Source organism: Heterocephalus glaber, unplaced genomic scaffold (genome assembly GCF_053883595.1).
Source record: "Heterocephalus glaber isolate CG9 unplaced genomic scaffold, H.glaber_assembly_v1.0 deba00001428, whole genome shotgun sequence".
In the NCBI taxonomy this organism is placed as follows: domain Eukaryota; kingdom Metazoa; phylum Chordata; class Mammalia; order Rodentia; family Bathyergidae; genus Heterocephalus; species Heterocephalus glaber.
This window is the reverse complement of record NW_028258293.1, coordinates 36,109,758-36,135,394: the sequence shown is the minus strand read 5'-3', so window position 1 is coordinate 36,135,394 and position 25,637 is coordinate 36,109,758.

Sequence of the window (25,637 nt, the reverse complement as noted above, 5' to 3'; positions counted from 1 at the left end):
CAGGCGGCGAAACCACTGAGCTAAATCCCTGGCTGATGATTAATTTTTATAGACAGCCTTTTCTCATTGTATAGACTGGGGATATTTCTGACAAGGTACATTTAGCTCTTTTTATTAAAAATTGAATTATAGCTTTCCTTAAATTATGATAAAAATTACCAATTAATTTTATCACTTAGGTAGGTATCCCAGTCTTTATATTTCCTTTTTTTTTTTTGGGGGGTACTGAGAATCGAACTCAGGATCTAACGCTTGAGAAGCAGCCGGCAGAACCACTGAGCTAAATCCCCAGTCCCTTTATTTCTATAAAATCCATAGTCAATAATGAATCCTGTATAGAAGAAAGTACAGAATGATCAAGAAATGTGCTTGAAAATTCCAAGTACTTGCAGAATATGTACTTGCAAATTCCAAGTGATTTGTAACTATATTTGGTAATTTACTAGTTTGCTTATAACATATTTAACATTATATTTAATAACAGTATATTTCATTGCCATTCTTTTTATTAAAATTGAACTATAGTTTTCCCTAAATTATGATTTTAATAAATAATCAATTAGTTTTTTGTACTTAGGCTGCCATTTCTAGCCCACAGTCTTTATATTTCAGTAAAATTCCTAGTCATCAATGAATCCTGTATAAAGGAAAATGCAGAATGATCCAGGGCAGAATGCGTACTTGCAAATTCCAAATGATTTGTAACTATATTTGGGTATTTACTAATTTGCCTATAACATTTAATTTTATTAACGTTGAACTTAATTAGATTATTTACAAGTGTAATTGTCACTTTGTAAATTTAGGCCTGAAACTCATCTCTGTTAAATTAAAAAGACTTGATGAAAAATACAACTGTAGGAATAGTGAAATACAGATAATTATCTCCTTAATTTCCATTTTTAAAACATTTTAAGTAATGGGCAAATAATTTCCTTCAAGCATAAATAAAAGAATAAAGTGTTTTGTGCTCCACTATAAAGAACTCAAAATCCCCTGCATTTGGGACGTTGTTAGCCACTCCTCCCCCTGGAGACTCCTCCGTAGCATCAGCGGCTGAGAAATCAATCGAATGGGACCCTGACATTCACACTGTCTGTCTCCTCTGTCCTGCTCTTGGAACTTCAAAGAAAGTCATTTATTCTCCTGTGACTCTTCTGCCAGCACATGATGAAGGCTTTGCCAAAGTGTCATTTAAGGGGGACATCCATCACTTGCAGTCTAGCTCTTTTGCTCTGAAGACTCTCTCACTCCAGTTCATGGGATGTAAACAACGATAATGCATTTGATTTTCATATTGATTTTGCCCATCTTACAACCAGGATCACCCTGATGTGACTCTTTTGAGATTCAGTGACTTTTCACCGACCTTGACTGCCACAGCCCATACTCCTTGTTTTCCACCCCTTCCTTCACAAATAACAATCATCCACTCATGCTTTCTTCCCTCCTTCCCCTTTCTTTCTTACCTCAGACAGTATAACTTATAATGATTATAGCTTAACTGGCATATCATCTAATAGCTTGTAAAAAAGCCTTTATTCAAAATTAAATGTATGTACATATTACAGTAATATTGTGTAACTATCTCTGACTTTGGAACCAACAGCTTTAAGGATTTGAAACCTGCTTTACTATTCATTTGTTTCATGTCTACTGAAGGTCATTTGAATTTTTATTTTCTTGCTTATAAATTAAAGACAGTACTTATCTCAAAGTCTTGCTGTGAACCTTTGTTTGTTCATTGGTTTACTTATTTACCAATCTAGTATTTATTAACGTCCTCTTCAGGCACTAGCAATATAATATTGAATAAGAGATTCCAAGATTCTCTGTTGTATAACTTTCGTTCAATTTGATGTGTCAGATAAAATAATATAAATACTTTAGAATATTAGTAAATGGAAGCCAGGAAAGGTAGTGCATGCCTAGAATCCCAGTACTCTTGGAGGCTGAAGGATTGAAAGTTCAAGCCCATCCTAGGCAATTTAGTGACATAGGGAGACCTTGGCTCAGAAAAAAAAAAAAAAAAAAAAAGGAAACATGGCTGAAGACATAGCTCAGCATGAAGGTACTGGGATTCAATTCCCAGGACATACTCCTACACACACACACACACACACACACACACACACACACACAAGGAAACATATATATCAAGTAATTGGCATAGGTTCCAAGAAGTAGAATATTCATTTTATTTTTATCTCTGTTACAGGTAATAAGATTTTAATGGACTTATTTTCTTTTTCTGTTCATGAGAGCCATTATCAAGACTTTATGATGTGTCACTATGGCTGGCCTGAGGTCCTCAGAATTCTCTTTCTAGTATGTTTCCAGTTAGGGCTGGCTACAGAAATATGGTTCTAAGAAAGTTAGAAGATAAAGAGAAGCCACAGTCATTCTGCATAGACACATACTTTCTGGAGTTGTTCAATCAAACATTAATTTAGGTACCTCTGTGAAGGAATTTTTCAGATATAATTAAAGACTATAATCAATGTACTTTAGTCAAAAGAAAGACTATTCAAGGTGGGCAATGTTTAATCAAGTAGAAATCTTTTAAAGAATATTTAAGCCTTCCCTCAGATAAGCAAGTTTGACAGCAGCAAGATGTGTAGTTACCACCCCTTCCTCCTAAATTTCTGAGGACCACAGATTTCACTTTACACTTGTGACCTATTGCCTGGACCTCATCTTTTCGTCCTGTCCTGTGAACTTCCAACTTGCTTGACTAGGCAATACATTTGCATAGGCCAAATTGTGTAAGCCTTTTACATGTATTATGTCATTTACTCCTCAAAACAACTCAAAAAGTTGTATCATTATCAATTTTATGAATGAATAATAAGAAGTCAAGGTAGTTGCTAATTTTCTTAAGTGCATAGTAAGGCCAGATTTAAGCTCTGCTTTTCTACTACTGAGATTGTCCAATTTTCTGGAACCAATTACAATGTTTGACAGTGAATACTTTTTGATTGTATTTATTTCATCTGTCTTCTTCTAGTTCTTATCTCTCTCTTCGTTGTCTCTTTCTTTGCCTCATTCAAGTTTTTGATCCTTCGTAACTGGGGTTTGGATTTAATGTCTAGCCTTCAAATGATTAAGATGAACTCTTTCTCATCAGTTAAACACAATACTTCACACTCACAACTTACAGGAGGAGAGGTTCATTTTGGCTCACAGTTTGTAAAGCCAGAGTCAGTTGGCTCCAAAGCAAGCCAGCACGGCAGAGGAGCAAAGCAGAGGAGAAATAGCTCATGGCATGGCAGACAAGAAGCAGAAAGCAAGGGAGGAAGGAGATAAACCTTTCCAGGCCACTCTCCCAGTGACCTACTTCCTATGACCAGGCTTTACTTCCCAACATCACATTTAACTATAAACTCATCAAGGACTAATCCACTAATGAGTAGCATGCTCCCATAATCCAATCACATCCCCAAAGCCCCATTTATGATGGCATGAGGTCTTGGGGTGGCATTTGGATATAAACCATACCAAATGACAATTCTAACACATTACATTAAAACTACAAAAAAGAATTCCAAGCTCTTTAAAAATACTATGAAGTATAACTTTCTCTTTTCTTTGGTGGAGGGAGAGAGAAAAATGAGGAGGAGGAGGAGAAGGAAAAGAAGGGGAAAGAGAAGAAGGAGTAGGAAGAGGAGAAGAAAAAGAAGGCAGCAAAGTAAGGGAGGAGAGGAATGAAGAAAGAAGAAAGGAAATCAAGCTATAAAATGCACAGAAGTAAGGCCCATGTGTTAAAAATTTAGTCCCTAGGATGGTGTTATTGGGAGGTGGTGTGGAACTTCTGGAGGTGAGGTCTGGTGGGAGGTCTTTAAATTGTTATGAATGTGTGTGTGCTCCAAAGTAATTATAAGACCCTCATCTGTTCCTCTTACTTTTTGTTTTCCTCTTGGATGTGGGTGGGTTTGCTGTATCACCACTCCTGCCATGATGTGCTGCCTTAATACAGGGCCAAAGTAACAGAACCAATCAACCCTAAAGTGGAATCTCCAAAGGTATGAGTCAAAATAACCTTTTTATAATACCCTCAGGTATTTCATTATGGTATCTGAGGTATTTCATTATGCTCTGTCAGGTATTCCATCATAGCGATGGGAAGTTGGATAACACAGGTAGTAACAAAGGGAAGATGAGAGGCCAAGCAATCTCTCTGTGACATGACTGCTTCTGGACATGTGCTCTGGGTTCCAGGACTCTTGGCTCACCACCCTGCTCAGGAACAATCTCTTCCTCTCTTCATCACCTTTACTTCTTGAAGTCCTAGGTGGGAAATACTCCATTGACTAAGTCAGGTCATCTGACTGCACCAAAGTCTTCTCAGATTTCTTTAATTTGCTTCTTGGGTTGGCACTTTGTTGCCCCTCCACTTTTAACTTTGTTTAGTCTTTACATGGAAGGATGTGGTACTTGACTTTCTGAATGGCCACAAATCGGCTGGATGTTAACTCCCTTTGAGGTGACCACTGGCAATAGAAATGAGAGCTAAGTAGAAATTGAGAAAATACATTCTCTTACCCTCTCTCTGGCATGAGTTATTGATATGCAGTTCTTTGAAACCTTTCTAAAAAACGATGGGTAATAAGTAAATATGCTGGTGAGTAACCTGCTACTTTTTTTGTCATTAAATGACAAGGAGAGGCTCTTGGAATACTACTGGTGAAAGATTTTATAAAGCAGAGACATTCAGATAAAGGAAAAAAGAAAAAAGAAAATGGAGCCTTCCTCCACATAGGTGGAATTCCATGATATATGAACCCTACTGAAGACCTCATTAGAACAAAAAGAAAAACACAAATAAAACATTCAGCTTATAAATCTATACACACCTTGAACTCAACTGTATCCCTTATTCAGTAGACAAGGAATCAAATGAGGGTGATTGGAGGGGAAGGGAAGGGGAAATTAAAAAATGTTAAGATCGGTAATGTACATGTACCAACTCCCCACAGTGAATGTAATCATTATGTACTGTGAACATGTATTAATAAAATTTTTTTAACTTTTTAATAAAAAAGAAAACACAACTCTTCATTTAGAGCTACTGTTTCAGTTTTTATTCTAGTGTACAAGATTCTGTGTCTACTTGTCTTAACATACTTAGCTACTTAGATTCCTTTTTAAGGTTCAAATACATGAAAAGAGCAGAACTTGTTCATTATCCTTTGTGAGCTATGCCATTGCAGTGATAATAGTTAGGGTTAGTCCAGTTGATAGCAATGTAGGCACAAAACCATTTCTGTGAGTGAATTTCATACACATTTGTCTTGACTTCTCATAACAAGTGCTTCTGTCTCCATGATTGGGCACATGAATGCACAGCTATTTCATTATCATCATTTCTATTTTATTATCATCATTTTTGAGGTGAGATAAAAATATGGTGAGTACGGCTGCCCAGGATATTATCATTGTCAGTTATAATACAATTGACTAAACAAATATATCCCAAAGTGAGCATTAAACTTTTGAAGTAAGCCTTTTATGGTATTTATATTATTGATCTGCAGTTTTATGAGGTATAATCAAAATATTTAGGTTAAAAAGTTGGTATAGCAAAAACATATTGCCATTAACCCCTCTCAGAATACTCCCCCTCACTTTGAACATATTTATCCTATTGTTTTTGCCACTTTCTGAAGCAGTTCTAGAAGTCCTCTCATGTGAGTGTTTATGAGGTGAGAAAAAATATGCTGAAATCTGCAACCAAGTGACAAAAGGCAGGCTTGTTAAAACATGACAGTGTGTTCTCATCCACTCAGATTTGGCACCATGTGACATCTGGCATTTCCTCAAATGACCATAAAGGGTAAACATTCTTTTAATCAATTTAGGACATTGAAGTAGTCATGAAAGCACAAGTAAAGACAAGAAAGAGGATTTCCAGAACTTCTTCAGAAAGTGGCAAGAATGATTGGATAAGTGTATTCAGATCGAGGGGGCATGGTTCAAGGAGGATTAATGGCAATGTGTCTTTTAATGTAATACATTTTTCAATAGAAACATTTACCATATTTTTCAATCACAGCTGGCATATTAGATTTTATTCTCAATGCTTTATTCAATGTGTATTACCTTCTGTGAAGAATGCAACCGCTATTTATTCCTTCAGAATCATAGATAGATAGATAGATAGATAGATAGATAGATAGATAGATTTGTATACTGCACAATCACTTAGGTACTGTGGTGCAACAGTAGAATAGTTCAAAATTATCCTTGAGTATTTCTGTCTCTGTATTGATTGGACAAGACATAGCTTGTGCGTGAGGCAATCACATTCATCCTAGGAGAGGGGTTGCTTTGAACTCAGATCCCACAGAATCATCTTCCATAATATTAGCAATTGACTTTCCTAGGCATCCCTGTAAAAAGTGACACATAATCCAGGATGAGCTTTCAGAAAGTCTCCATGAAGGAGTTGAAGTCTGACTTAGCTCTTGTAGGCTGTTATGGCTTGTTTCTATCTACATGTTTCCCCAAAGCCTCATGCGATCATAGGTGGAGCTTTTGGGAGATGGGTGGGTCTAGAATGCATAATGCTGAGATTAAGGATGTGATGTTGGGATTTATTCATGATGCAATCCTAGGATTAAGAGTGCTTCACTGTAGGGGTGAGTGCTATCAGCCCTAAGGGTGGGGAGCCTGTATATAGAAGATAAAGGCTGCTGTTGTCACTTGCTGCTTGCTTCTTTATACTTCCCTGCTTTGCTGCCTTCCTGCCTTCAGCCCACCATGAACTGTTTCTCCTCTGTGATGCCCCTCTGCCATGCCATCCTGCCTTGGAGAAAGCCAACTATGAATTGAAACCTCTACTAACTGTAAGCTACAATAAATCTTTCCTCCTTTAACTTTACGCATCAGAATTTTGTCTCAGCAATAAGAAAATGTGATTAAGACATAGGCATAAGTGGAGAAAACAATGTCGGGGGTCATTTTAGGCAGAGATGACATGTCTACCATTCACGGAGATAATAACGGTTGTGACAGTGTGACAAGTTTTGAAAGAGAGTTACAAAAGATGAATATAATGAAGGCACTCAAACTTCTGTAGAGTACAATTAACATTTTCTAATATGATTCTTTTAAATCTGTTTCTCTGGAGATTATTCCTCCTAGTAGCTTTAGATAGATTGGATGTACAAGCAACAGAGTTAAATTTTACATATTTACCTAAGTTGATCACTGCAGTTCTTTGTGTATTTTCACATTTTCATTCAAGTATTTCATGAATGCCTTTAATATTTTATAGTTTCTACAAAGTAGAAGGTAAATCATATATTATACCTTCCCTTGAGGGTCCTAAGGTTCATTGGAATAAAGCAGTCTATAAATAAGTATTTTCATATAAAAACTAAAGCAAGAGAGATGCGAAAATATTATTAATGTCCAAATGTTCATGAAAAACAAAAGTGACAGAATAGTCAGCTATATGGGTTGCTATCAGAGAGGGCTTTAAGAGAAGGTGAGTTCTTAGAAAAAAATCCTTCCTAGCACATATTTCAGAGATAGATTATTCTAGATAAAGAGAATAATTTTAGACATGTCTGGAAGATGTTATCTATAATAATTTCAATTTGCAATTTTTATTTATTTTTTTTGGTACCAGAGCCTTACACTTGCTAGACAGGCACAGTACCATTGAGCTAAATCCCCAGCCCAATTTGCAATTTTTAAATCTAAATTATTTGTAATTTCTTCAAATGCATGTTGATATAAAATCTATCATATCACCTTAACCCTCCAGCAGAATGATGTTAAAAGCAAAAGAAGTTTTGAGGTCATATATTAAAACAGTGAACTATTAAATATAAAGGACTTTTGTTTGTATCTTAGCTTCATTACTTGTTAGGCAATCGTGTCTTACACCTAGAGTCTGTTCCTTTGGCTATAAAATGAAGATAGTAATGTTATCTATTTTGTTGTTGTGAAAATTAAGACATTATGTAAAATCTGCAGCACAGTGCAGAATATTGTTATCTATTCAGTATGCATATCCTGTACATTCTTGGTTTGTTACAGTTGCAAAACAATTGGCAGTTGGGTATGTTTTCCTTTGGTATCAAAGGAAATTACTGTAGATGTAACTTATTTTTTAATTAACAAAAATTTGCACACATTTATGAAGTACTCTGTGAAGTTTTGATCCATGTATACATCACATCATGTTCAAATTAAGGTAAGAATATCTGTCTTTTCAAACATTTATCATGTTATGGTGAAAAAATTCAAAATCCTTCATGCTAATGTTTTGAAATATATATTACATTATCATTATCTAACAGCCTACTGTGTAATTGAACATCAGCATTAGTTCTTCTAATGGTAACTTTTAATTGGAGGTAAAGAAGTCCATCAACAATGTTCCAGGATAACTTTTAGAAAGCTAACCAAAAATTATTTTCATTATCCAATCAGTTCTTACTCAGACTTCTTATTGTAGCTTTAGTTCAGGTATTTAACTGTCTCCAGATGGTAAAAGAGGTCTTGCTGGATTCTAGTTCTCTGCTGGCACTAAATGCCTCCTATTTACTGATCCTATAGAAAGTCATTCCTCCTTAGAAATAGAATATTCTTATCTGTGTAAGTCACAGAATGCAGTTCTAAAGAAAAACATCTTTTTTCTTAGTGCATTGTTCTCTATTCTGTCATTCTTTTCTTATTGACAGTCCCAAAATGTTGTTGCCTACAAATACAATTTCTATACAGAAACATCAATATTTTTGGACCCGTATAAAAACTAATAACATATCAATTCTCTGTCAGCATTTACTAAGCCAAGCCACATTCTATTATTATCCTTACATTTTCTAATATCTTCTAATTCAAACCATTTTTAATGCTACAAAATTCTGACTGTTATATTCTAGAAAGATACTATTTTGTCTGTGATGTAAAAGTAAAGGTTTACATTTATGGGCTGTAACAGCATATAAATAATAAATACAAACATTATCCTAAGAAAAGTTTGCTAGGTACTATTTAATGAATAAAAATCTGTTGTTTATTTCAACTAGCTTTTTTCTGTTCACATAAAATTTAACATATATATAATATACATATATAAAATTTAAAGATAAATTGATTGTGCTTTTTCATCTTTCCTCCACAAAAATCATCAGGATTACATTAGCATTTTGTACAATAGGTCTTGGCACTTGAGATACAGAGAAAGAAGTATAGAGGAATTATTCATATCTGAAAGGAAAGTCAATTGGGGAAATAAACATTAAAATGATTTGCAATCTGCAGTTATTCAAGAGAAGCAGAATCATCAAGTGTACGAAGATGATGAGAACACCAGGAAATAAATGGCTCAATTGATTTAAGGGATGTTTTTGCAGCACCCAAATTTTGAAAAAGGGCCTGGATCGATCAAAAATCCCATTCATGTCTTTCATACCTAAGACGCTGAAATTACATATTTTATTACCATTTTCACTGTTATTATTGAATCGTATTTTCCCAGGGGCTAAAATCATTCTCTGATTAAAACTCAGAAAGATTTTTGAAGTTAAATTAACTTTGGGACAACTAAAATAGAGTTTAATAAATTATCTTTTTGACATCCCAAATGTCAGGGAACTCAAAGTTGCAAGAGTCAAAACTCTGTCAAGAATAGCCCAAGAAAAGCATAAAATCCCCGTGAATGATAAAAACATGGTCATACATGTCCACAACATAACCTTCTATCCCCAAAGGAAGCAAAACAGCTAAGTATGTCAAACAGCACAGTGGCCTTGAAAACGGGCTGGTCTGTTCTCTATTCTGTCCTTGCCCTTGCCCTTTGTGCAAGTTACTAAAACTCATTAGCCCTGACTCAAAAACTTCCCTGTAAAATCCGCTTTGCAATATTAAGCTGTGGGTGAAGTAGCTAGCCCTTCACCTGGAGCAAAGAGATGGAATCAGCATTAATTTCCTCGTATTTTTCTACTCACTAATGCTGTAGTAGCTCAACATCACAAACAAGCATTATTTCCTTTTAGCATCCCCAGCCCACAGAGATTAAAACATATAAATGCACCATAGAATTGGAAAAAAGTGTTTATCTGCATTTCCAAATTACCTATTCAAAATAAAGTAAATTTACCTGAGAAAGCATTATTTAAATTATGAAATTGTGTGCATATGATCCTTATTTCATGATGACAGTGAGGACTAAGGGATAACTGCAGAGTGATTGCTAAATATTTATAACTCATGTGTATTGGGAGTTAAATATATGATATGTATATGACAAGATAAATTCTAGTATTTCCCTCTCTTCAGAAATGGGAAACTAAAATTTAACAGTAAGAAGACTAAGATCAGGCAGTTAGGATGGTTCACAGCTGGTTTTGAAATTCAGGTGTTTTCATTCAAATCTTACTTTAAAAAGAAACATCAAAATTTCATAAAGAAGTTACATCATGTAAACCTGGCTGTCATAGGTGGGACTTTTTCCAGAAAGAGCTGATGTGATAAGACATTCTCAGAGAAAGTGATTCCTTTCGTGCATTAGTAGTATACACTATACAGAAAAGTAGTTGTTTGAAAATTATAATCAAACAGAAATTTGGAATAAAGTCAATTCTAGAACAATAGTTCTACTGAGATCTGTGCAACTTTGACAGCACCGTGAGAAATCATATTTAGAAGGAGCAGGCTATATGATAGAGCCAATGGAGAGAAGACACAAAAGCAGAATCAAGGGAGGAAGAAAGTTATTCTGAGAAAAATCTACATGCAATACAATGGATGAAATGAATGAAGGGCAAATTCTCTATGATGAGGATGATAATACATATTTATGGGGATGCTCTAACTACTGATTCACATAAGGCATGCAAAGTGTTATGAACAATGCCTAACACATAATAAATATTCAGTAAACATAGATATTATCTTTATTGCTGATGTTTGCATTATTTTAATTATGATCAGAAAATATACAATTATTTAGAACACTATGTATACTGAAAGCAATAGAAGGGAGGGGAAGAGGGAGAGAGGGGAAAAGAAAGGAAAAAGTGAAGGAAGACATGGAGATAAAAGGGAGAGAGGAACTCTATGGAGAAGAGCCACCAATTCACTGAAAGCAAAGCAAACCGAATTTTTTAGGAAAGTAAAACATCAGGACAAAGTATAGGTCATGAGGACTTGCAGTGAAGTAAAAACCTTTAGTATAAGGGAAAGGGAAAATTATGAGAAAGAAAAAAATGGAAACAAAGTCTATGTAAATAGGGAAGGGTGGTGGGGATGAAGGGCGCATAAGTAACGGGGGGAAAATAATAACTAAGATACATCATGTTAAGGTACAAACACCCAATGGTAAATGTAAATGTATTGTATACCTAAAATGTACCAATTAATATATAAATTTAAAAAACCTTTAGTATACACACATGTACACATATAGCTACACATGCTGAATATTAGGTTCTTTGCATTCATTACTTTTTACATTTTGCAAACAAATGTTCTTAGAAAGAAAAAAATTAATATTTAGGATAAAACAAGGAAGTTTCCATACTAAGTGATGGATCCTAAACAGCCTCTAGATTCAATCTTATTGTTTAGACCATTGTATCATGATTTCATATTGTATAGAATGAAAATGTGTAGAGGCAAAAGAAAATATTTTTTCAGACACAGAGAACATAAAAGTAGGCTTGTTCATCCTGAACACTGTGAAGGAAAATTGATATGCTGTTGAAAACTTCCACCTGAAGAGACTATCCACAGTTTTCTAGCTTATGCAGAATGTAACCTCTGATCTGATGTTTATAAATTTTACTGCAGTGTAGGAGATTGTTTTCAAGTTATCACTTTTGGTTTCAATTTCTAATTAACAAAATTTAATTAGTTCTGGTAGAAAAAGTGGGGTTCTTAATTAAAAGACTAGTGTTCAGGAAAAAAAAGTTTGTACATGATCTATTTTAATTTCTACTTGAGTCAATCAAAATGATAAACTGTGGATATGCATGTGGATGTATGTGTATACTTGTACATGTTGTACACTGAATAGCAAGCCAGTTATTTGGAAAGAAATTAACTGTGTAGTAACTGGAGCAATAGCGTTCATTTTGTACTCTCATTAATTTCCCTAGTTTTTCCTCTCTCTCTCTTTCTCTCTCTCTCTCTTTCTCTCTCTCCATCTCTCCCCTGCCATCCATCCCCATCACAAAACATAGAAGAGTGGGTATTAGAAATTAAAAATTTTATAATTTCTGGGAAAACAAAGTTATTTGATGATAACCATGTCTGGATTCAAATACAGAATTGATGCCTTACTAGGTTTGTCAACTTGTTAATTAATTTCCTAGAAATTTTATTTCTTCTTTTATGAAATGAAAATAATAGGATGGATGGGAATTTAGCTCAGTTGTTCTGACACCTGCCTTGCAAGCACAAGGTCCGGAGTTCGATCCCCTGTACCAAAAGAAAAAAAAAAAAGAAAAGAATAATATGGAGAATTAATTTGAGAATTTAAGCCAATACATAAAACACCAAACACAGTCTTAGCTATTTTTATCATTCTTCACATCATCATTACTTGTATCATATGTAAATAAGAAAAATAGTCATTGCTGTTACATTAAAATATATAAAAAACAAAAAATATATTAATTAGATTATTCCAATAGGCTTTTTCAAAAGTTTTGATTATAGAACTTTTTAATGATATTTTTTCTTGTAAACAAGTATATAAAGAGAAGTATGGATCTGGATTTATATTTCATTGTCTCATTTTCTGGAAATCAACAAAATATACCATTAAAGGTATTTTATTTTTTTATTTTTTTATTTTTTGGTACCAGGGATTGAACTCGGGTCCTTGCACTTGCGCAGCAGGCAGCAAAACCACTAAGCTAAATCCTTGGCCCTATTAAAGGTATTTTATAACAAATTATAATTATTTTTACAGATAGAGACATTCAGTATAAACATTGTATCTTAAATGGTAGCTAATATAGAAAATTATTGAGCAATTTTTGATTGCTGTGTATTAGATGTTCAATTTTCACATCATGTAAAATAGGTATTATCTTTGCTTAACAGAGTAGAAACCTGAATGTCAAACACATTAGTTAAACTTATAGCAAATAATGGAATTTTGATTGTTCTGACATCAAGGCTCCTTTTCTAAACAATCTGCTTTCCAGAAAAAAAAATAGCTCTTTCCACTATAACTTTTTCCAAATAGACAGAATTAATATTGTTAAGTAGCCATATTACCAAGAGTGATCTATAGCTTTAAAGCAATTTTCATTAAAATATCAATAACATTCTTGACAAAACTAGAAAAAATAATCCTAAAATTATGAAAAACTATGAAAACAGAAGAGATCCAGAATACCCAAGAAAATCTTGACCAAAAAAAAGCAAAGTGAGAGGCATTATGATCTCCACTTTAAGTTATGCTATAAAGCTATCCTAATAAAAATTGCATGGTAATGGCACAATAATAAACATTTACATCAACAAAATAGAACAGAAGACACAGAAACAATCCCATATATTTTTAACCATCTGGTTTTGGCAAAGTGGCTAAAAACATACAATGAAGAAAGGATAGCCTCTTTAACAAATGGTGCTGGGAAAATTGAGTATTCACATGCAGAACAATGAAACTAGACCTGTACTCCAGATATTGTAAGCAAAATGATATAGATATAAAAAACAGAAACACTGAAAGTGCTAGAAGATCAAAGAGAGAAAACAGTTGAAGACATAGGCATATGCAAGGACTTTCTGAACAGAACTTCAATAGTGTAAGAAAAAACACCAAGAATCAACAAACGTTATTATATTAAATGAAGACATTTTTGTATAGTAAACAATCAACTGAGTGAAGAGACAGTTTTCAGAATGGGGAAAAAAATTCGTAACTACTCATCTAATGTCTAGACTATATAAATAATTTTTTAAAAATAGACCCCCAAACTAAACACTGCAATTGAAAACTGGATGAATGAAATAAATTTATATGACTCCAAAGAAGCACAAATGGCCAGTAAATATATAAATAAATGTTTAACATTTTTAGACATTAGGAAAATGTAAATCAAAACAACATTATGATACTATTTTACCCCAAAAGAATGGTTAGTATCAAGAACACAAAAGAACAACAAATGCTGGTGAGAAGGTGGGGGAGGTGAGCTTTTTGTAAGACCTAAAGGAAGAAGATAGATAGATGGATAAATATAAATATAGATGATATATAGATAGATAATAGAGTCACACATGGATAATAGTACAGATATATAGATATAGGTATATATCTTTCACAGAGCTATGCATAAAGCAAGTGCTAAATGAATATCAATAAATGAATAATAGCTTAGTGATGAACCATTCTAATCTTAAAAACAGGAAATTTAATAAACTTGGAAATAAGCACAAAGAATTTATACTACGGTACTTGAAAGTACATGAGCAGCAGATAATAACATACTATAGTTGCTAGAAACATTCTTTTAAATATTTTATGGTAAATTAAGATTAATGAATTCAGGAGTCTATCGCTATTTAACAGTATTATCTGTTCAATTTGGCTAAGTGAAGACAACTTTAAAAAATAGATAAAGTTATATTTTATAAAATTCAGGAAATCCATATTTGAAGAGTAAGTACAATTTCAAGCACTCAGGAAAAAAAGAATGTAGATAAACTAATTTTTCCTATTTGTTTTCCAACATTTTTTCCATGATTGTGGCAACATAGACTTTGGTTCCATGTAGTTAGATAGAACTGAGTCACCCATTCTTATGCTAAAGGGATAAATATGGTAGTAGTGTGACCTTCAACAAGTCAGAGAAAACACTTTGTGAGGTCTTCCCTTTGGCTTATTCTAAGCAGAGCAGATGTCTCATGAAAAGCTCCTGAGGCATTTTAAGACATTTGATAGGAGGAGAGAAAGGGAATCAGGCAACTTTGCCTGAGCCCACGTGAGGGTAAACCCTCCCAGAGCAAAGCAGAGTCTGAAGAGAGAAAGATCAAAAGTCCAGCTCATTTGAACCCTGACTCAAGGGTATCTTTCAAAGAGTTAATGAGTTCACCTTTGTTCTTGGTTTGAGATGGATTTCTAATTGAAAAAATACCTTTAAGGTGATGCTTATTAAATTGAACGTCTAACTAAATGAGCTTACATGAATTCATGGCGCATTCAAAGAACCTAAAAATAATGATGTGTATACAGATGGGTACACAGAATGCAAGATCTAGGCGGTGACACATATGAAAAATGTTGGCTTTTATCCCAAGGGCAATGAAGAGTCACAGTGGGGTTTCATGAAGAATTTCAACATGGTTAGATTAAATGTTTTTAGTAATGCACTACACTAAGGGTCAGAATAGATATTTCCATCATTGAAAACCTTATGTAAAAGAGGACGCTTTCACACCATTAATCTTGTATTCATGTTCTAATGCATTCTATTCTCAATAGAAGGCTCATTCTCCCTATGTGATAACCATAAGGTTGATTGTAGTTGATGGAAAGAGAGCAATGATAAAATATATAATTGACACAAATTCCTTTTGTCTGTAAACTGCATAACATGTGAAGAGAGCTACATAACTTGCAGCCAATATTGAATGGAGGAAACCTTTGTTAATTTCTGTAAGAAGCTTAATCTGGGCCCTTGTCAAAGGTAAAGTGAGTGGTCTTTATGCCCCATGGTCATTCTCAAGTGTTTATAGGAAATATAACCACCTATGACATCTCCTGCTGGCCTGACATAGCCAGGTATAAACTGTAAGCCAAATATATTAAGAAATGAGAAAACCAACCTAGGAACAATCATATCTAAGGTTTATTGAACAGTTATGTGTCAGACATTGTTTTAAGTTATTTTTATATAACTCAGAATCTACAAAAAATTATAGAACAATAGTTATTTCCTATTTTACAGATGAGGAAACTAAGGCACATAGGGTAAATGAGTTGAAAAGGGTCTCACCTTCAACCCAAGAAATCCAGCTCTAGAGCCTGAGCTCTTAAACACCACCTTTTTCTGTCTCTATTACTCTCATCAGCTGGAGAGATAACTTGAGTTATTCTCCTAACATTTCAGAATAACAAATGCAGAAGGTCAGTATCTAACTATCTCAGGAATAACTGAGATTCTTGCTTACCTGAAGTCTTGCCACCATGGATAGTACAATCATATAATTTAAAATGAGAAGTATTAAATACAATGTAACTTGAATTAGCTCCTTAGGAAAATCCATGTTTTTCATTTCAGTTAATCCTTACTAGAAAATATGCAGCTATTGTCAATATACTACACTGTATAGACAGAGTTCATTAAATCATCTGAAAATACTTTGAGTCATGTTTTATCTTCAACCCATTCTAGATCTGAATATACTTATTATTTCTCATTAACTTGCATACCTTTCCTGTTATTAGTGGTATTAAAATCAGTAAAAATGCATTATGTTTGAGAAAAAAAAGAAAGCAAAAATGGCTGGATCATTTGAAATATACAAGGAATGACAGCTCTCTTTACAGTGATTTCATTTCTAATATTGAAGGAACAGGGAGAATGTCGTGGTGAATAAGACTTCTTACAATTTCCATCTGTGGATGAAATTGCTTCTCCCAAAGGAATGAAGATAGTTCTGGTCTTTGTGTGTGCTTGATTCCTTTTGCTTTCTGGTAATCCCCATGTCACACTGCTTTACATCATTTGAAAGGTGTTAGTTTACAGCACCAAGCACTTGTATGAAAACAACAAAAATTTAATGAAGGAAGACCAAAACTAAGAAAAGGCTTAGAAGAAAATAAATCTTAGTCTTTGTAACTATTTTTTGAAATGGGTCATTTCTAGTTTTTTTTCTAACTTTGTATTTTTATATTGGTAAGTTACATTTTATGACCTGTTCTTTTTAAAAAACAAAATAATGTAAGAACTAGCATTGATTAAATACATTATATTTGTAGAAAGACCCTTATAGATATCATTTTCCGATATTTTCCAACAACCTTAGAAATTAATTACTGATGCTTTCATTTTCATGGAAGAATATGATACTGGGAAAATGTGTCATCACTAACGAAGTTACAGTCATTAAATGAAAGACTCTGAATTCTTTCATCTGATCCAAACCAAACATGTGAGACAAAAAATATCACTGTGGCTCCTTTATAAATGCATCAAAAATTTAAATATGTCTAAGGTCATTTTGTGTGGGGTACAGTACATTTTATAGCATTTTGTTATTTTGTGTTAGTGAATATGGTAAAAGTCCAATTTTTTCTTCTATAAATTAACTGGAATTCAGTATTTCTGTAGAAGATTCTTTGATTGAAATTTTATTTCAAAGATGATTTTTCTTTATATGTATTCTTCACTTCATACAATGTGGTGACTTCAAGACCCTCTAATGTCCCTAGATGGTGATTTGTTGGTTTGATGTATAAATAATTACAAAAAGATTTCTTTTGAGACAGAGTCTTATTGTGTATGGGCTGCAGTGTTAAGGCCAGTGTTAAATTCAATATCCTCCTGCCTCAGTCTCCTCAATGCTGGGATTATAGGTGTGTGCCACATGCCCAGCTACAAAATGATTCTTCATTACATCATATTAATCTTATTGTAGGGAAAATATAATTCTGGTAGACAAATCTGCAACTACTCAAGTGCATCTGTAAATACTGTTTTCTGCCCTAACACTTAAAGAGAATCAGGGACACAGCCTCGGTTGGGCATGCTGTTTCATGGTGTCTCACAGACCTTAATTGTAGAGGATTGGCTACATCCTTAATCAAAGTAGGATCTTAATTATTTGGTGTCAAGGTTGAGAGATAAATGAATTAAATTGCAATTAAATATGGGAGAATTTGTATCTTTCTTTCATAGCTCAGAAATTGGAGAAGAGGAATAAAATAGAATGGAGAAAAAAAGTTAAGAGATTGAGAATGAGAGACAATAATGAGAGAAAGAAAAGGAGAGAGACAGAGATGATATATATAGAGAGAGACCTAAATGTCAGGATTCTCAATATTGGAGATATTGATCTGATTGATCTAAGGTGAATAAATAGTTAGGGAATTTTTAAAAAGTTTTATATGTTTGTTTTGAAAGCAAGGATAAAGATATCAAATATTCAAAGTAACTTTTATTACAAAGGATAAGTTTCAATTTTCTCCCAATCCAGGCAAATCTATTCACACTAGAATATTCGACATCAGGATTCTTCGGGAAATAACAAAAATTGGTGTCTGTAATACAAACTGATACTGTGTGAAACAAATAACCGATATAGAATAGTCAAGATATTCCTACAGTGAGATGTCATCATGGAACACAAGTACAGAGCTAGGACTGAAAATCAAAATGAAAATTTTCACGTAATTGGAAAAAGTTGAATTGTTTTTACGTTGGATTCTCTTAACATTATATCATTCAAGAGATGTTGCAAGGAAGATTAATTTGTCAGTACAAATACTCTTTTTCTGACTTACTTTGGCCCTTGGAAATCAAAACTTGTCACATAACTCTCAGAGAATCTTCTACTCACCAGTGACCTAGACCTTCTGTCATGCCATCATGAAAGCATGCATATCTAAAGCAATTTGATCTCCGCTTCTTTTTCCTGACAGTATAAATTTACAACTTGTAGCTTTACCAACATTTACCTCCAATCTGTTTTTGGACACATTTCTTTCTCATTTTCTAGAAAAAGAAGACAAACAAGATAAGCTCAACTTGGAATTCTATAACCTATGCAATATAAATGAAAAGGAAATGAAAATGTTTGCCTCCATATCAAAAATAGTTGACTTTATTGCTTATAGTTCTTTATTAAAAAGAATTACTAAAGAATGTGTATTGACAAGAATGGAAATCCAGAAATAAGTGTATGTGTGGGAAGCTAGGAAATTAATAACATGATATCAAGTCAACTCCTGGCATCATGAAAAACTAGTAAGAGATATCTTAATGGGAAAATGAATACTACAACTTTATATCACATAGATAATAGAAAAAGTGGGCTAAATGGCTAGTTAAAACTTGCAAATGATGTGTAGTAGGGTCAAATGCAGTGATTATCATTAAATTTGTTAGAGAAGTTTTTAGGTCCATTTATATTTCATAGTTTAAGGGGAAACCACAATAAAAAATAAACGAAATCCCCCAATTTAAAGACCCAATCCAAAAACGTGCATCTAAAATGAAAAGACATTTCTCAGACAAAGAAGTAAAAGCAGCAAATAAACATAAAAAAATGTTCAACATCACTGGTCTTTCGAGAGATGCAGATGAAAACAAGGCTGAGATTCCACCTCACCCCAGAAAGAATGGCTGCTATCATGAAATCAACTAACAACAAATGCTGGCGGGGCTGTGGGGAAAGAGGAACCCTGCTCCACTGCTGGTGGGAGTGTAGACTGGTGCAACCACTGTGGAAATCAGTGTGGAGATACGTCAAAGAACTAGGACTAGAGGTCCCATTTGACCTAGGTATTCCCTTACTGGGTATCTTCCCAAAATAATTAAAAGAATCATACCACAGTGACATATGTGTACCCATGTTCATAGCAGCAGAGTTTATAATAGCTAAAACTTGAAAATAGCCCTATTGCCCATCAATTTGAAAGCAGCCCAATTGTCCATCAACTTTATGGTCCCAAGGCCATAAAGATAATGTTCTTTTGTTTTTATAAAATGGAGTGCTACTCAGCCATAAAGAATGAGAAATTAGAGACATTTATAGCTAAATGAATGCACATTGAGGTGATACTCCTAAGTCAAATAAATAGGACAGATGTGTAAATTTACCATCTGGTTTTTCCAGTGTGAGAAACTGAAGTGTAAATAACGATCAAAAGGTATAGTAGATAATGTGAAAAAATAAGAAAAGGTCCAAAGGGGAAGTAGGAGGGGTTGAGAAAAGGAAAGAAGGGAATGGAATTAATATGAGAAAAGGAAAAAAATGGAAACAAAGTCTTTGTAAATACGGAGGGGTGGAGGGGCTGAAGGGAGGCAGAGGAATGGGGAAAAATAAGAATGAAGATATATTATGTAAAGCTATAAAATTTCTAATGATGAATGTCATTATATTTTATATCTAAAATGAACCAATAAAATTAATAAAAAATTAAAATCCATATTTTCCACATAGTCAAAGGAGAACGGAAAAATATAGCACCAAGAAAGAAAAAGAAGACAGAAATGTACATGAAGAGAGGGGTGGGGTGAGGAGAGAAGGAATCCACATGCAAAGAAATTTTAAAAAGAAAAATGATCAAATGTGTAAGTTATCAAGATATATTCAAATTAATTTGTTAAGCTAAGAGAGAAATGAGATGACATGCTTAAAATTCAGCCTTATTTGATCTAAAGTATATAACACAAGTAGAGACAGAAAATGTCAAAGAAATAGGTTAAAATAAAATTTAAAAATTCAAAGGACCTATCAAAGTACTACTACTCAAAAGAAGACATCTAGTATCCAGTTTTGGAATATTAATGTCAAGAAAATAAAATTTAAGATGAAATCATTAATAGTCAATAAATTATACTAAAAGGAAGAATCAACCAAAATGAACAAACAAAATAAAGATCATGAAATATTTACAATTATAGAAAGAATTTTAAGTTAAAATAATCAAAGTTAATAAATTAACTATTAGTCACGGTAACTGTATGATATGATGGATGTGTTAACTAATGGCAATAACAATGTATGTATCTCTCAAATAATCACTTTGTACAGCTTAAACTTACACAATTTTATTCATTTACTTCAGTGAATTTGAAATTTAAAAACAAATTATAGCAGTTACAAAAATTGGAAAACTCTATTAGTCCTTAATTTTTTGAGAACTTTTAGGACATCTAACATATTGCATGCACTAAGCCACATAAAAGAGCATATGATAGTTTAAAAATTAATATAATACAAGAGATCTGTGATCTTAAAGCAAACTGTAAATTAATGATTAAAATGAAGTATTGAGAAAATAAATAACAACATCTTTTAAAAAAATAATTATCCTAACACATGACAAGAGAAATTTGAATAAAAATGTTTTTTATAAGTTAAATGATAAAAGTGCTACATATCTATACAACTGCACAACACTGTGATAACACTGAAAACAACTTAAATAATCATAATGAAAAAAGAAATAACAGGTATTTAAATCCAAAAGAAAGATTGAAATCTCTGCAGATGACATGGTCTTACATGTAAAAATTCTAAGAACTCTTGTGAGAACCCATTAGAAAAAAACAATCCAGTAAAATTGTAGCACAAAAAGTTTACATACAAAACACAGTTGCATTTCTATACACTAACAATGTACTGTCCACAAAGGAAATTAAGAAATCAATACAAATATAACATCAAAAATATTACAATACTTAAGAAAAATTTGACAAAAGCTGAAAGACTTGAATACTGAATACTTGTGCACTGAATTTAAAACTAAAGAAATAAATTTTTTAAAAATGTGTTCTTCAGTTGGTAGATGATTGTTAATGTACTGATAGTACTCAATGATCTACAGATTCAATCATCTGTTTCAAAATCACAGTGGCATATTTTTAGAAATAAAATATTCTCGGAATTCATCTCTGCAACTGAAAAGAATACTGAAGAGATAAATCTTTCTCAAGAAAGAACACAGCCAGAGACATTACACTTCCTGACTTCAAAATATATTATAAAGCTACAGTGATTAAAATCTGGCATACAGCAACATATAGATCCATGAAACAAAATAAAGAAACTAAAAGAAATAAATTCATACAAATATGATCAACTGATTTTTTGACAAGAGTACAAAGAATACACAGTTGGGAATTGCCAGTCTCTTTTCCCAAGTATTCCCAGTCTATTTTCCCAAGTAATACTGGGAAAATATGTTATACTTGAAGAAAAATTAAATTGATACCTTATTTTACAGTATGTATTAAAATAAATTCAAAATATATTAAAGTCCTAAAAGCAAGAACTGAAACTCTTAAAACCCATAAAATGAAACATATAGGAAAAGTTTTGTGACACTGGTCTTGGAAATTTCTTAGAAATGACAATAAAAGCATAGAGAATGACAACAACAAAAAAAATAGGTGGGTTTGCATTGAAATACAGTAAGAAGTTCTTACAGAGTAAAGGAAAAAACAGGGCAAGGTGAAGCACCAACTAACAGAATGGGGGGAAAATATTTTCAAGCCACATATCTGATGAGGGGTGTTAAATTAAATTTGGCCTATAGAGAAATATTTAAAAGCTGCCTTTATAAGTAGTACACAGTAACCTATGTAAAAAACATAGAGTCAAATGTGAAAGTATATTCTTCTAACATATAGCCCTGTCTTAGCCAATCAAAGTACCTGGTCTTAACTAGTCACTGGCTGTAAAATAGTTTAGCTATTTCTCAAAAAGGGAACACCAAGCTGCATCAATTTGGGCTAATTCTATCTGTCATTTCATTTTTCCATCTATAATATTGACTGGCCATGTAGTACTCTTAATATTTATTAGTCTATATTTAGTAGAACTATATTTAATAGTTCTCTTAGTATTTACTCTTTGTGTTGCCTGGGGTTTTTTTTTTTGCCTAAGTAATCTTTACTAAATTTAATTTATTAAGACTATTTTTTTAGTATCAGTTAATGTCCAGAAACTTTAAGAAACTTCTCACCTTGATGGTTAAAAAAAAGAAAAATGAAAAAAAATAGGGAAAGGCCTTAAATAAATACTCCTCTAAAGCAGATGTACAAATGATGAATGGGTGTAAGAAAAGATGTTCATTGTTACCAATCATCAAGAAAATACAAATCAAAACCATGATGAGCTATTACCTCACACTTATTAAAATGACTGTTATGAAAATAAATAACAAATGTGGACAAGGTCATAGAGAAACTGGAAACCTTCTATGTAATTGGTGGGGGTAAAATACAGTCACTGAGGAAAACAATATGGAACTTCCCCAAAAGATAAAAAATAGAAATACCAAAAGAATTGTAGTTGGATCTCAAAAAGTTATACACATTCTCATGTCCATTATAGCCTTATTTACAATAGCCAAGATGGGAACATAATCTAAATGTTTATCAGTTGATAAATAAAACACATAATAAAATATGATTAAGCCTTAAAAAAGAAGGAAATTGTATTATATGCACAACTATGTCAAATATGACAAAATCTTATTATGCTATGGCAATAAAAATGGTGCATTCCACTTGTATGAGGTGTAAAATAAATAGTCAAACACAGAGAAATAGAATAGAATGGTGGCTGCCAGCAGCTGAGGGAGGAATGGGTAGTTGCTATTCAATGAATGTAAGTTTCAGTTGTGCAAAATAATTTCTAAAGATTTGCTTCATAGAATTTTGTCTATAAAAAATGTTGCATTGTGAATTTAGAAATTTCTTTAAAAAGTGAAATGGTAGCTTTCATGTTAAATATTCTTCAGTCGATTTCAAAAACAAACAAACAAACAAACAAACAAAAACTCCAGAAAAGACAGAGGGATAACTCTGGCCCAAAGTCTCAGGTACCCAAAATAATGCCAGTGGTATAATGGCAATGCAGAAAAGGCCGCATGCTGTGCAGTAGTTAGCCGCTTAGGGAAAGGCTGAAGGCCTCAAATAAAAGACAGGATTAGGCGACACTGTCTGGCCACAGAACCATTTTTTTCACATGATTCAGCACTTGAAGGATTTCCTGTTCTTTTGCACTTCAAGGCTCACACTGACAAAAGGCTTCTAGCTTGAAAGAGCTTTCTCCCTTTTGAGTTGCTTGTGGTAGATGAAAGGGTGATTCTGCCTGTGGTCAGGCAGAGTGAGCCATTCAGAGCTCACCATGCTGAGATACAGGGTTTAAGACCCAAAGCCCTATTCTTTTCTGTTTTTATTTCTCAGGATAACCAGTAATGGTGGTGGATGCTGCAAGTGATGTGTTGAGCTGAAGAAGAGTTTCAGGAGAATTAGATATGGTCAGATCTTTGGGAATGATTGTCCCTGAACAGCAAGCTCAGTGGCTATATGAAGAGAAAACTGGGAGGCAGGCTAAAACCTAGGGATGATGTATTTTTCTCTGTCCTCCAGATAAAGCAATAATCTAGATGGAGAAGATGCTTGTACCAGGCCTGCCCAACAGAATCAGGGCCTGAGCCTCCTGTCTGGTCGCTTACACTTTCTCTACAGAATATCCTTAGTGTTCCCATTGCTTTTGTTTACATTAGTATTATGATCACCACACTTATAGGTAGTTAGCTCTATATTAAACTTCTCTCCCTCTGTCTAAGTGAGTTAAGGATAATATCTATATGGTATTAATCTAAATTTAATCACATGAATTATGAGTTCACTGGAAACTACAAAATAGTAATGAAAGTATTTGAAAACAGGGCTGGGGATTTAGCTCAGTGGTTCCAGTGCCTGCCGCACAAGTGCAAGGTCCCGAGTTCAATCCCCAGTACCAAAAAAAAAAAAAAAAAAAAAGAAAACAACAGAAAGTATTTGAAAACATACACAAATGGAAAGATAACAAAGAGTGATAGATTGGAAGAATTACTTTTAAATACTAATGTATTTGTGGCTTTTGTACAGCTTCCTCTTGCACTACCTGTAATAAAGTTGCTTTACACTGGTCTTCCATCTCCTCTTCCTCTTTCTACATCAGAGAGAGAAAAAAACCCAGCTAGGGTCAATCTGGAGACCCCCAGACCCCAGACCCACTGGACTCAGCACCACTCTTTCCCTTGCAACATATAGTCTAGAAACTCAAAAAGAATTTTCATTCCTTACATATGATACCTGTTTTTCACATGATCATGCTAGTCTCTTGAGACCACAATATTAAGTGAAATAAGTGAGACCCAGAAAGTTAAATATTGCTTGATTTCTCTCATCCAAAAACCCAACTACAAATAAATTGAAGAGCAAAATAGTGGCATACTCTTTGGAGTAGGAGGAAGAAATTAGAGAAAAAGGAGAAGTGAGGGAGAGCGAAAATGGACTGAAAGTGATTAAAATATGTTAAGATAAGATATACTAAATATACTCAATTATTTTCACCAGAATCATTAATTTAAATAGCATTCATTTCATTTCAAAGATTTTATAATCTGCTAGAAGCTCTGTCAGAAGAAAATACATCCTTTGTTTCCATAGAGATGCAAATGTACCTATCCTCTTGGTTCACTGTGTATGATGAGCAAGATTTCAGAAGAACATTTTGTGTTCTGTCATTGAAATATACATCCACAGTGAAAAATAAATTTAAAAGGCTGCCCTCTGCTGAAATATCCCTAGCACAAAAATCAGTTTTAGAAAAGTAGATTAAAACATTGTACATGCACTATAATAAGATGATTTTCAAAGGCAAAAAATGCTGAGATTTGTGAAAAAAATGATAAATTTCTTATATATGAATTAAAATAATATTAATAAATATTAAAATATAGCAAATTTAAGGTCTAAAAATAATATCTACATTGAAAAACAATAAATTAAAATAGAGTAACAACTTATATTAAAAAATACTTTCTACAAATATCACAGACATTTAAATTCTATAATTTTTGGAAGCTTATATTAAGTATCAAGAAGCTAAAGATGAATAGGAAATGATATTGGAAATACTGTACTTCTCAT